The sequence below is a fragment of the Rhineura floridana genome, chromosome 2, assembly GCF_030035675.1.
Source record: "Rhineura floridana isolate rRhiFlo1 chromosome 2, rRhiFlo1.hap2, whole genome shotgun sequence".
Taxonomy (NCBI): Eukaryota; Metazoa; Chordata; class Lepidosauria; order Squamata; family Rhineuridae; genus Rhineura; species Rhineura floridana.
The window spans coordinates 84,258,224-84,271,786 of record NC_084481.1 but is presented as its reverse complement, the minus strand read 5'-3'; the positions used below and the strand labels follow the sequence as shown (position 1 = coordinate 84,271,786).

Here is a 13,563-nt window from a genome sequence, read left to right as displayed (position 1 = left end):
AACAGCGGAGCTGATGGTCTGGGATTGTGGGAGTTGAAGTCCAAGAACATCTGATGGGCCACAGGTTCCCCATCACCAGTTTAGTGCCTAGGAGATTGAGGCTACAATCCTAGGTTGGCCCCACTTACACAGGAGTACGGCCCATTCAATTTTATTTATTATTTATTTTATTTATTAAATTTATATACCGCCCGACTAGCAATAGCTCTCTGGGCGGTGAACATAAAACAGCATAAAAATGCAATAAATAACAAAATAATACTAAAATACAAGCAACAATCCAACACAATAAACATTTTTAAAATTAAATCAGTGTAATTTAAAATGCTTCAGAGAATAGGAAGGTTTTGACCTGGCGCCGAAAGGAGAGCAGAGTCGGCGCCAGGCGTACTTCCTCAGGGAGACTGTTCCATAGTTCGGGGGCCACCACTGAGAAGGCCCTAGATCTTGTCATCACCCTCCGGGCCTCCCTGTGAGTTGGAACCCGGAGGAGGGCCTTCGTAGCAGAACGTAGTGCACGGGCCGGTTCATATCGGAAGAGGCGTTCCGCAAGGTATCGTGGTCCCGCACCGTATAAGGCTTTATAGGTTAATACCAACACTTTGAATCTAGCCCGGAAACATATTGGCAACCAGTGCAAGCGGGCCAGAACAGGTGTTATATGCTCGGACCGCTTGGTCCTTGTCAGCAATCTGGCCGCCGCATTTTGCACTAGTTGTAGCTTCCGAACTGTCTTCAAAGGTAGCCCTACGTAAAGCGCATTACAGTAATCCAAACGTGAGGTTACCAGAGCATGTACCACTGATGTAAGGTCCTCTTTACTCAAATAGGGACGTAGCTGGGCTACCAACCGAAGTTGGTAAAACGCATTCCTAACCACCGAGGCTACTTGAGCCTCAAGTGAGAGGGAAGAGTCTAAAAAGACTCCCAGACTACGAACCCGGTCCTTTAGGGGGAGTGTAACCCCGTCCAGGACAGGGTATATATCCACCATCCGATCAGAGAACCCGTCCACCAACAGCATCTCAGTCTTGTCTGGATTGAGCTTCAGTTTGTTAACTCTCATCCAGTCCATTGTCGAGGCCAGGCAACGGTTCAGCAAATCAACAGCCTCACCTGAAGAAGATGATTTGCTGAGATTTACTGCTGAGGAGACATGGTTAGGAGCGCTATGACCTGGGAAATCCTTGGATCTAACAAGCCTTAAAGTTGTTGTAAGAATTACAACTAGATAATGTGTGTGAAGCACTTTGAATACTTGAAAGTACTATATAAATTCTAAATAATATTTATAACTTGTATGTGAACTTCCTGGAAACAAGATGCTGAACTAGATGGATCTTTGGTTTGATCCAGAAGGGATCTTAATATAATTGTCATTGGAAATAGAGTTGAGAATGCTTTGAGGCAGAGTAAGGGGTGTAAGACAAGGAGGTAATTAACATTTATGAGTTATGCGAGAAATACACCTTTATCTCTGCATCCACTCCTCAATTTTGTAAAAGGAGAATTTCCCTTTTCAGCTGTCACATGGGGGAAGCCCCTAAAGTATTGCTGACTTGATTGTGTGGGCTTGCCTATATGGATTAGGATGCTCTAGAGTGGATATGGTAATGATTGAATTGCTATTACTTTATACTGGCCTTTGACACCTGATATATATTCCCACCAATATATATATATATATAACATTGAGGGTCATAGCCTGTTGGACTTTTCCATAACAGCTATAGAGATGCCAGCAGATCCAGCAGCATTGACAGAAGGGAGAACTTTTGGATATACTCTCTGGACACATTGGCACCACATGGCCTGAACCTGGAAGACAGTACAAACATTACTTAGCTTCTGCAAATGAAGCGCCTCTGAGCATTCCATCCTCAAAGCTCTATAACTGCCACCGTGGTAACAGCATTTGTATGTTAGCAGCTGATGAAGGTGGAAGCTGAAACATTTTGTTAATACAATAAAAACCTCTGGTTTGTTAATCACAATTATGTTTATATATATGTGTGTGTGTGTGTGTGTATGTATATATATGTGTGTGTGTATATATATAAAATTTCCACCCTATTCTTCTGATTGTAAATTGTTTTAACTGCTTTTAATCTTGTATTTTGCTGTAACTCACCATGGGACCTCATGGTAAGGACTGATAAGAAATCCTATTGTTGTTGTTATTGTTATTATTATTACCATCAATACTACTAATAATAATGGTACACAGGATCCTCAGGTGAAAAGTGTAGGAATATTGGGGAAAAACAATGAGAAGCTCCTGCCTATAGATACAGCTCTTTTTGCCCTGATTATTTTTTCCAGAGCCCTTGCTATATACTTGCTTACAAATCTTGTGGCATCCCAACTGGTACTGGACAAATGCACAGTGTTGATCTTGAGTTTATGTAGGAAAGACAGCAGGACAAGAGATGCTAGGAAAAGGACGAGATGGACACTTTGCCATGCCAGTGAAAACTGCTGCTTGAGAAGGTTTCACTTTCCTATTGGAGTAAGAGCTGACAGATTTCCAGTAAATCTGAGAGTTGCTACACTGATTTAACACCCTGCTTCAGAAAGGCATGATGTATGCAGATTTAACCGAGCATGTGAGCCAAACATTGAGTCATTGCTAATTGTAATTGTAATACTTAAGACTCTTTCTAAAGCTGCATAGAAAAATACCGGTTGTTAACTACTGAATATTTATCAAATACTAGCTACTTAGTATGTTTTAGCTTAATTTGTAGCTTCCCTATCTAACATTAACATTTAAAGAAATTAATGTCTTTAAAAATCTGAGACTGGCAGCCTTAAAAAAATAATAATATCACTATAAAGCTGCAGAGGTGATTGTAGTTGAGATTGTTTTCTGTAGGATTGGTGGTCAGTTTAGCTAACAAATGTGTCGTGATGGTGGAAAAGTGGAACAAATCTAAATCTCTTACCACCATCTTTCCTTTTGGTACCACCCTTTCTACTAGTACTAAATTTGGGGCAAGTATAAGTGAGTTATATTTTTCTGCTTATAGGGGAATTCTTCAATTTATTGCTAGTGAAAATGTTTTCCAAATGTTTTCCAAGGTTGTGTCTTCTGCTCTATCAAGGGGTACTGTGTTGTATATGTGGGCTACCTACAGTTTTAGTTTTGGCTGTAGCTGTGCCTATAAAGTGAGATAGTTGTGTAACACAACATTAGTGGGCATTGTATTGTATCTTAAAATGGGTTTGGTTATGCAGGTGGATATTGAATTAAATCTAGTATCATATTTTAAAATTTTCTAAACAAGAATCCAGTGTAAAAAATCGCAATACATATATTTGTTAAACAAGAATGCATAATAAATAGTTACTAAAAGATTGGTTTGTAACTAAATGGAGCAGTTGTACAACCTAAAAGCATAATTCAAAGACTTTGGTCATGATGCAGTGTAAAAGTTCGGCAGTGCAAAAGATTATCTGCTTAGTAACTGAAGGGCCAGCAACGTCTAGTTCCTCCTCTCCAAGTCATTACATTCTAGCTGATTGTTACAAGAACTTTCAGTTAGAGGTGGCCACAACTTCCCTGAACAGGGAATGGCAGTTATTGGACAGCTTTCTCAACTAGATGAAAAGTAGACACCTATGCTGGTGATTACAGTAATATTAATCATTTCAAAATGAACACATAATAGTGCTGGTGGGAAACCTGGTAGCACATGACTGGAGTCCAAGGTTAGATCACCCATATCAGCTCTGTGGATGATTTGGTGCATTACAGGGTGGCATTTCTTCGATCCTGACATCCAAGTTGTTAGTCTCTGGATCCAGTAGGAAGTTCAAACCATGTGATACATACTGTCACAATCAGTCCTTAATCTCCAGTACACCCTGTGCTATGATTTTTCTTTTATGTAGAAAAGCAGACATTAACTCAGTGGCTTGGTTAACGCTGTGCTATGGTTTAGCATACATGAAGAAGCTGCCCATTCCCTTTTCACAGCTTCAAATCCTGGTTTACAATCCTGGCTTGTTCCCCTAAATTGTTAACAATAACCAGAGTTTTCTGTTGGATGAAATGTATAACCAGAGTTAGTTGAAAATGGAAGTGAAGCTTTGATTTCCGCCTTGCAGCGGTGCCAGTCTAGTGGAAGGAAAGCATGCAGGAGTCTGAGACTTGACCAGGCACATTTCCATAGCTCAAAATTGTGACTGCCTTCAGATGGAAGACTAAACTAATGTGTGTATTAAATTATGATTCATTTCTAAGGGGCTGTGTAGACTTTGCATGTACTTTTTTGTTCAGTCCACATTTTCTTTTAACCAGGTTTTAAAAGAAATATCTATTAGAACAAAAATTTTAAAGAAACATATTAATTTTTCAGTGTTTATCTACCCTGTAGCTTTTTCAAATAACATAGCTTCAGCTTAGTTATGGGGAAGAATAATTCCTTTTGCATGTGATTTGGACAGGAAAAATTCTGTGGCATTCAGATGGATGGGCAAGGCTTTGGGGAGGGGTGCGGAACCTCAGGCCTGGGGTCCAGATGAGGTTCTCCAGACCTCTCTATCTGGCCCTCGGAACTCTCCCCAGGCTCCACCCCTCACTGCCTACGCTTCACATCCCAAGTATGTTTGCCTGGCTGGAATGGATCCTTGAACTCTGGTAATGCCTCTTGTTTGTCTGGATGGAAAATAGACAATGGTGTGTGTATATAAACTAGGTTACTGTTCAGAGGTAAAATTTACATTTCTTGCTCCGTCCACGTTTGCCTTTGGCCCTATCCACCACTGGTATGTGGGTATCGGAATGTGGCCTAGAAGGGAATGCAGCCCTCAGGCTGAAAAAGACTTCTAGTCCTTGCCCTGCTGTAGGAGTTTGGTTGGGATGCATCACTGTAGCAATATCTTGGATCCGGAATTTGTGAGGGCAGAAGCATCTTGTGTAGCACAGTTTTTCCGCTGCCTTCTTGCAGTGCAGCCCCATATGTTGCCCAAAAGCCCATTGTGACAGTTTGGGGACCCTGAAGAAAGACCTAGGATGTGTTGCTGCAATGGGATGGAGACCTTGTGCATGAGCTAGAGCCAGATTTCCCACTCTCCCCAGCATCACACATCTGGCCTTCCTGATGTAAACTCTCAATATAAACAATGATAGAGAGTCTTGACTGAACATTTAACTTAATCATGTTCAAGGTTCTAAGGCCTTCACTAGATCTTTTTGTCGGAGAGTAGGTTCTTGTGATGTAGCGTACAATAAATGTGCAGTCCAATGTAAGCAACTTAATTTTCATCTGAACTACGCTTCCCTTCAGTAGGTTGCACATTGCAGGTTCAATGCTATGTCATGCTTAAGATTCAGGGTAGTAGATTACTGGGAGAAATAACCAGTGCACTAGCTTGTATTAGAAGCCTGAAATCAAATTTGATGAAGGACTGTATAGAAATGCTTTAAGTAAATAAAAGTTAGTTTCCACTGTTATTTTTGAAGCCTAACAAATATTTGTTAGCTTGATAGCTGTCTCAGCTGTATATGTCAATTTGATGTGAACAGTCAGCCTGTAAGAAATTATTTACTTAAGCACAAACGCATATGGCCACTTTTATTCTCTTATTTTCAGAAAATATACAGGCTTTCACCCAAGGCAAGATATGTTTTACATATATGACTGCTTCAGAGATTAAACTGGCAATAGTGGTACAGATAAAGACAGAATCTTATGGCCCAGGGGTCACTAATCTTTTTGGGGCTTGTGCATATTTGCAAACCAGAGAAACTGTTCATGGGCACTGTAACCAAACACACCGCATCCTATTTTATTGGCTTCAGTACATCTCTTCTTTCAAGCCTAATTTCAGTTGGGAGAAGCGATCCTGTGGGTGCCAGGAAAGTCCTGTATGTTGGCAATCCCTGCTTATAGTCCCTGGAGTGGCATCTTGAGAACTATAGAGGGAGGTCTGCACTTATAGGTGTCCCCGTTGCAGGCACAGAAACCTCTGCTGTCCTTGCTGCTCTGCTGGTCGTAACAGCAGAAAGAAGAACCCTTAAATCTGCCTGATCCCAAACTCTCCTGTTTCCCCAACATGCCACCAGAATTGAGGGGGGGAGGGAAGAATGCTTGTCCTGGAACATACCTGTTTCCTCTCCTGCCCTGTCTGTCCTGACAAGCGTTAGAGGGGTAGGGCTTTGGATTTGCCAATTCCTGAGTCATCTTGGGATATTATTATATTTATATCCTACCTTTTCTCCAAGGAGCTCAAGATGGCATACAACCATGGTTCTCTTTTTCTGCATTGTATCCTCATAACAACCCTGTGAGGTAGGTTAGGCTGAGAGACGGTGACTGTATTTGAGACTGTGACATGGGCCATCCTGTATCCCTGTCACTGGCCAATCAATATTGGGGAATCTCCAAAACCATTACTCAAGTTGATGAAAACCTTGGAAAGTAGTTGATTCTCACAGAATGTTGCATGGCCACTTGAGCCTGGACTGCATTTCCTTAAGTTTGACTCATCGCTTTAAGACCTGGGCTCTGCAGAGTTGATGGTGGCTTGATGTAAACTAGTTTTTCCTCTTTAATGTGCTAGTTCTGATTGCTTCACTAATGAGGCCCAGGCAGGTATATCCCTAAACTTTTAGGCTTGGTCACTGAGCAGGCTTGACTGTTTTATGTCTCTATAAAAAAGGTAGAGTGTTTTTTTAGATACGGTGAATAATAATATGGTCCCAAGAGCTAAGGCAGAATGATGGCATGTAGCCATGGCAACAACATTTTGTGTGTGGGCTTTTTAATGCCTCTCATTCTTAAACATTGAAAATTTTTGACTAAAATCAGAGAAGGGTATTTCCTCCCCTTGTCCCACTTGAATTAAGTCTTCCTTCTGGGAAGAACTGTGTGGGGGAGAACTGAATGGATCTGGTAAGTCCAGCCGTGTTGTTTCAGAAGGGGCAGGAGATGTTGGAGACATTTCTGCCCCCCATTGTCCAGCCCATGTAAGGGCTCTTTTTGGTAAAATTTGCTGTGGCCAATTTCCCACTTGTAGGTGACTTGATAAGTTTACAGGAGAACTGACCGGACCCTGATTTAAATCTATATGAGCTACACTAATTTCCCTGACTTCTCCCAACCCACTAGTGGCTCTTGCTGCTGGAGCTATATTTGAAAAGAAATCTATAATATCCTCTTGACCTGAGTCTACTGGGATTTGTTGTTCTTTATTCCCAATACTATGAAAAGGATACAAAACCGTATTGCCCTTTGATTCAACTGGTTGAACAGCTGCCTCATTTTGGCTTTGCTTAGAAGGCTGTGGTGGATTCTGGAGGGATGCCAGTTGTTCCGTTACTCGAGTTTTTGTATTTTTAAGGCTTCTAACTTGAGAAGCTGTCTTTCTCAAATTAGCCTCCAGTTCCCACAGCCTAAATGATTGCCACTGTTCTTGAGGAACCTGCGAGCCAAATTCATACAGCTGCTTCCTCAATGCTTTTATTTTTTCAATGTCAAATGACCCTTCCTCCGGCCACTGCTGCTTTCTTCCTAAGCTACTAGTATGGGCGTGCCATAGCGGAAGATATTTTATAGCTGCTAGAGTGCCTTTCTGGGGGAGTTCCATAGGTTTTGAATTTACTTCCCCCATATTTGGTATTTCTTTAATATAAGGTGCCCAGCGACAAGTAGAAAGAACTGACCACTTTGTACTTTTCCCTTGCTTTTGATTTAGACATTCCCTTTCTCCACAACAACAAATCCTCTGTAGGGCTTGGGACCCAAACATCAGTTCTGTACAAGATCCAGAGGATGGGCCATGGGTGTATATGCATATCTGGGTATAACTAGGGTGTAACAACTTTGGCCTAAACCCTAACCTTTTAATCTGCTGAAGAGCCCACCTTCTATGTTTGGTTCCCTGTTTCAAATCCCACTGTTTGTCTAACAGTTTTCTCCACTTCTCAGTATAACATCTTTTTGGATGCCTTTGGTTTGACAGCTGCAAATAACGCGGTTCAGGTGTGCAATAGTCAGCTGCTGTCCAAAAATTCGGCAGCGGGTGCAATTTCCACTTATAATATAAAATTGAGTATATTGGAAGCCGAGAACTACTTTCCTCTGCAAATTCCTTTTCCTCTTTGCTCTCCCTATTTGTTTCCTTGTCTGTGGCTGTGGACATTACCCAGGGATCCTAGACCTCCACCCACTAGGGCTAATCTCTGACCAGATCCCACAAAATTATTCTCCGAGGGGACCTAGATCCTAGCCTGACTCTGAAAGGACCTGCTCCTGGTCTGTTTATCTCCAATGGGACCTAAATCCTAGCCCTACTCTGAAGGGATTTAATCCTGGACTATCTATCTCCGAAGGGACCACTAAACCCTGGCCTGACTCCGAGGGGAGTTGAAGTTCTGGACAACTTTCACCTTTTTCTTATTACCTTTGTCCCACACCACCCTTCTACTAAGGTGCTTTTGCCTGGGTCATGGCTCTCACCCTTATTGGATACGCCACTATGCAAACTCGCTAAGCACTGAGTTCAATCGGCTGTGTTCAAATAGAAGCCCCCCTTTCAGGAGGCCACCAGGGTTGACACAGGGGAAGAGTCTTCAAACCGAGGTCACATAGCAGGGACTCCTGTGCTCACATAGACATTCATCCTTCCATGTGCTCTCAATATTTTCACTCATCCGATTGGCATTTCCCCCTTTTAAACCCTAATAAATTTTATACTCACCCGTTCCTCAGGAGCTCTTGAGCTCGAAGTTTTTATTGATGGTTTCGTCAGCAAAGTTGCAAAGACACAGACAAGACAAACACACAATTCCTATGTCCTAGGGAGCAACCAATCTGGTGGTGGTCTTTTGGCAGGAGCTAACAGGCCGGGCTGTCCTGTTCTTGTCCTGCCCACCCAGGGATGCCAGATTGTAGAAGGAAAAACTTTCCAGACCACAGATTGTGCTCCAGACGACAGAGGTTTATTGATCAATAACAAAAATACCAGTATGCATAATGGAAGAGGGAGTTCTTTTGAACCTCACTGTTGAGCCTCAGCCAAACCAGAATGGACAGGGAAGGGGGAGGCATGGGTTTCAGGCGCCTCTGCCGCTAGAGGAAGCGGAGTTGGGAATTGTTGAGTCTGAACAGGACCTTGCAGGTGGGGGTCAGCATGCACACCAGCCAATTCCCACGGTTACCGCATTCTCCAAGGAACAGGGAGCGCCGCCCCTGGCTGATGCAGAAGACGTGTTGGGGGAAGCTCCAGAGACAGTGCCAGCTCCTCCCTTGCCAAGCAGTTCCCAGGAGGATTCCAGTGTGGCACAGCCCCCTGATCTTGAGCCTGTTGTTCAGGAGCAGGTGTCTTCCGATGAGCCGTTGGAAGCACGCTCTCTGTCCCCGTGCGCCCGCCACTGCGAGAAACAGACAGGGCAAAGACAGGAATTACGTAGGAGTCAGAGGTTACGTGCGAAAACACTCCCTTCATAAGCTTGCCGCTTACAGTGTGAAGTCGTTGAGTCAAATTCCTTCACACGTTGCAGAGCATGTCTAGAGTGTAGTTAGGAATTCTAGTGAGCTAGCGCAGGGTTTTCTATGAAGCGCACTGCCTTTGATGTATCCATTACTCTAATAAAATGAGATTTGCTCGCACTTATGCTCCCGCCTTGTCCTTCCGGCTCTGAACCGGACAGTTTGACTCAACCAACATCCCTACTCGAATCTTTTCCCATGGCAGATGACATGGACCAGAACGGAGCAAGAGGGGGAGTACCCATTACCATGGAAACTTTGTATGCCGAGATCCAGAACCTCCGAGTCACTACGCAAGCCCTACAAACCGAGAACCAGAACCTCAGAGCCGCAACGCAAGTCTTGCAAGTGGATAACCAGAATCTCCGAGCCTTGATTGCCCAAGTCCAGGCTGCACCCCCCGGGGCGGCAGCCCCTGTGAAGTCTGCAGTGGGGCTCCCCATGCGATACGGGGGCCAGAGTGAACAGTTTGCCACGTTTCTAGCCCAATGTGAGTTGTATATTCAGGTGCGCAGAGCTGAGTTCCCAACTGATGATGCGAAGGTGGCGTTCATCATCAGTTTATTGGAAGGGGAAGCGGCAAAATGGGCCACCCCATATTTGATTCACAACGACCAGATATTGCCCAGTTTGATGCATTTAAGAATGCGATGGGGGACATGTTCCGAGACCCCCAGAGGAAGGAGACGGTTGCCCGCCGACTAGGGACCCTGAGACATGGAAAGGGGTCCGTGGGATTGTACACCAATGCTTTTCGTGTTTTGTCTCAGGAGACAGAGTACAATGATCCAGCTTTGATGTACTTTTACAGAAATGGACTGAGTCCAGAAGTGTTAGATGAACTGGCGCGCTCCACTCCCCCAGACTCACTGAGGGGTTTGATGCAACTGAGTCTGCAGATAGACAGCCGCCTAGAAGGAAGGAAGTTGGAGTGGAGAATGGAACCTTCCCGGAGCCAGGTTGCTGCTCCGCTGCCCCGTGCACGACCAGTGCCCAATCCTGGCATCCCTACTGTCTCAGGAGAGGAGCCCATGCAGATTGGGGGGGCTAGACCGCGTTTGACAGAAGAGGAGAGGGAAAGGCACCGGAGAGAAGGACTGTGTCTCTACTGCGGGAAGCCGGGCCACCACGCCCGAAATTGTGCAGCCAAAACTGGAAGACCCCAGCCGCCAGAAAACTTCACATCCCAGCTCTCGTAGAGGCTAGAGAGTTGGGGGGTGCCACAGACACTGAGCCTCCGCCACGACCCCTTCCATCCCAAGGGGCTCTCCTGTTGCCCATTCACATCACCCTACCCTCTGGCAAGAGCTTCTCGGCCAAGGCTATGATTGACAGCGGAGCATCTTCTTGTTTCATAGACCGAGAGTTGGCGCTACACCACGCTATTCCCACACGAGAACTGAGTCAGCCGTTGGCAGTGGAAGCTATCGATGGCTGGCCTCTGAAGTCTGGGGGGTTGACCCAGGTGACTGAGGCCGTGGAAGTGATGGTCCCTGGACATAGGGAAGACCTGTCGTTCTATGTGGCGTCCTTGCCGCGCTTCCCGGTGGTGTTGGGCATGCCTTGGTTGGTTAGGCACAACCCCACAATCTTTTGGGATGAAGCTGTGGTGGTTTTTACCTCCAAGTACTGCCATCAACATTGCCAGCCTGAAGAGGAACCAGAGGTGTTGGCAGGGGCGCCTTCCCCAAAAGAGATAACTTTGCCCACCAAGTATGGGAGCTTTCGGGACGTCTTCGACAAAAAGGAAGCGGAGCAACTCCCTCCTCACCGGCCCTATGATTGTGCTATTGACTTGGTGCCTGGGGCACGCATCTCCGCTGGGCGGATCTACTCTCTATCTGAACCAGAGTTGGCAGCGTTAAGAGAGTTTCTGGATGCCAATTTGAAGAAAGGCTTCATTCGCCCTTCGCAATCCCCAGCTGGAGCACCCCTGCTGTTTGTGAAGAAAAAAGGGGGGGAGCTCCATCCCTGTAATGATTATCAAGCCCTAAACCAGCTCACAATCCCCAACAGTTACCCGCTGCTGCTCATCAGGGAAATGTTGGAGCAGTTGCGCTCTGCCAAAATTTTCACGAAACTGGATTTAAGAGGAGCTTACAACTTGGTGCAGATTAAGGAGGGCCATGAGTGGAAGACTGCGTTTAAGACCCGTTATGGTCAGTTCGAGTATTTAGTAATGCCATATGGGCTGTCGGGAGCTCCTGGAGTATTCCAAAACTTCATGAATGACATCTTCCGGGACTTTGTGGACCGCTTCATGATAGTGTATCTGGATGATATTCTGATTTATTCATATACTCCCGAAGAACACGACGCACACGTGCGCACAGTGCTGCAGAAGTTACGGAAACACCGCCTTTACGCAAAGCTGGAAAAGTGTGGGTTTGACCTAACCACGTTGGACTTTCTGGGGTATCGGGTCTCTCCGGCAGGAGTAGAGATGGACCCAGAAAAGGTTCGTTGTGTACTCACGTGGCAACCCACAAGACCAAGAAGGACTTGCAACGCTTCTTGGGGTTTGCCAATTACTACCATCGTTTCATAGCCAATTACTCCCATAAGACTGCTCCGCTCACAGATTGCCTGAAGGGCTCAGGACCGTTCCAATGGACAGAAGCTGCGCAAGAGGCGTTTGAGAGCCTGAAGCGAAGGTTTGCTACTGAACCCATCCTACAGCATGCCGATCCCGCGCTCCCTTTTGTGGTAGAGACGGATGCGTCAGACGTAGCAATCGGAGCGGTTCTTTTGCAACCTGCCCAGAAAGGAGGACTGAAACCTTGTGCCTACTTTTCCAGAAAGTTAACCGACTCTGAACAAAACTACACTGTGTGGGAAAAGGAGCTATTAGCCATTAGAGATGCCTTTGAAGCCTGGAGACACCATCTGGAAGGGGTGCAGCATGAAATTGAGGTGCGCACGGACTATCGTAATGTAGAGAGTCTCCATACCGCCCAAAAACTCAATCAGAGGCAAGTGCGCTGGGCTCAGTTCTTCGCACGGTTCCATTTCAAAATTCATTATATCTCCCAAGCGCAAAATAAACGGGCGGATGCCCTCTCAAGGAAACCTGAATTTTTGGGGGATCGCACCCCAAGACCGTTACAGTACATTATTCCTCCCAAGAGGGGAGTGGTAGGGGCCTGCCAAGATTCTTGGGGAGATGAAGTGCGTGAGGCGCAACAACAGGACCCTTTCGTGCAGGAGCAGCAGGTCGAAGAGGACGTGCCACCCAAGGCAGATCAGAAGGACTTTATATGGAAGGATGGCATACTGCACCATCAGGAAGCTATTTATGTGCCCCCCGGAGAACTGCGAGCACAGTACTTTGATGTATCCATTACTCTAATAAAATGAGATTTGCTCACACCTACGCTCCCGCCTCGTCCTTCCAGCTCTGAACCGACACTCACACTCTGCCAATCAATAGGAATACATTGCTTTTATAGTGATTGATACATCATATATACATTGTACGTTATGACCCCTTGGGCCAATTTCTGCCTGGGTATCATCCCCTGAGGGCATGTTCTTGGCATTTGCATCTCAAACTGTTTTTGTCCGTTCAAAGAAAGAGGAAGGGCTTTTATGCCCTTCTGACCCACATTTTGACATCTCATAAGGTACAAAACAAGACACCCAGGAACATCTCAAGAAGAATACAGTTCTACACTTCACACAATATATTTTCAGCATATGTGGCTTCTCCTAAGAAAACATTCTTGCATCAGTTCCTCATTTTAACACTGAGTTGCCTTAAGAACATAAGAAGAGCCTGCTGGATCAGGCCAGTGGCCCATCTAGTCCAGCATCCTGTTCTCACAGTGGCCAACCAGGTGCCCGGGGGAAGCCCGCAAGCAGGACCCGAGTGCAAGAACACTCTCCCCTCCTGAGGCTTCCAGCAACTGGTTTTCAGAAGCATGCTGCCTCTGACTAGGGTGGCAGAGCACAGCCATCATGGCTAGTAGCCATTGATAGCCCTGTCCTCCATGAATTTGTTTAATCTTCTTTTAAAGCCATCCAAGCTGGTGGCCATTACTGCATCTTGTGGGAGCAAATTCCATAG

At 45.4% G+C, this 13,563-nt stretch overlaps 1 protein-coding gene across 7 annotated transcripts in view; it reads left to right on the top strand.

Annotated features, from left to right (window-relative positions):
• Positions 1-13,563, top strand: part of RALB (RAS like proto-oncogene B) — a 72,696-nt gene that overhangs the window by 26,784 nt on the left and 32,349 nt on the right. The window lies entirely within an intron of this gene.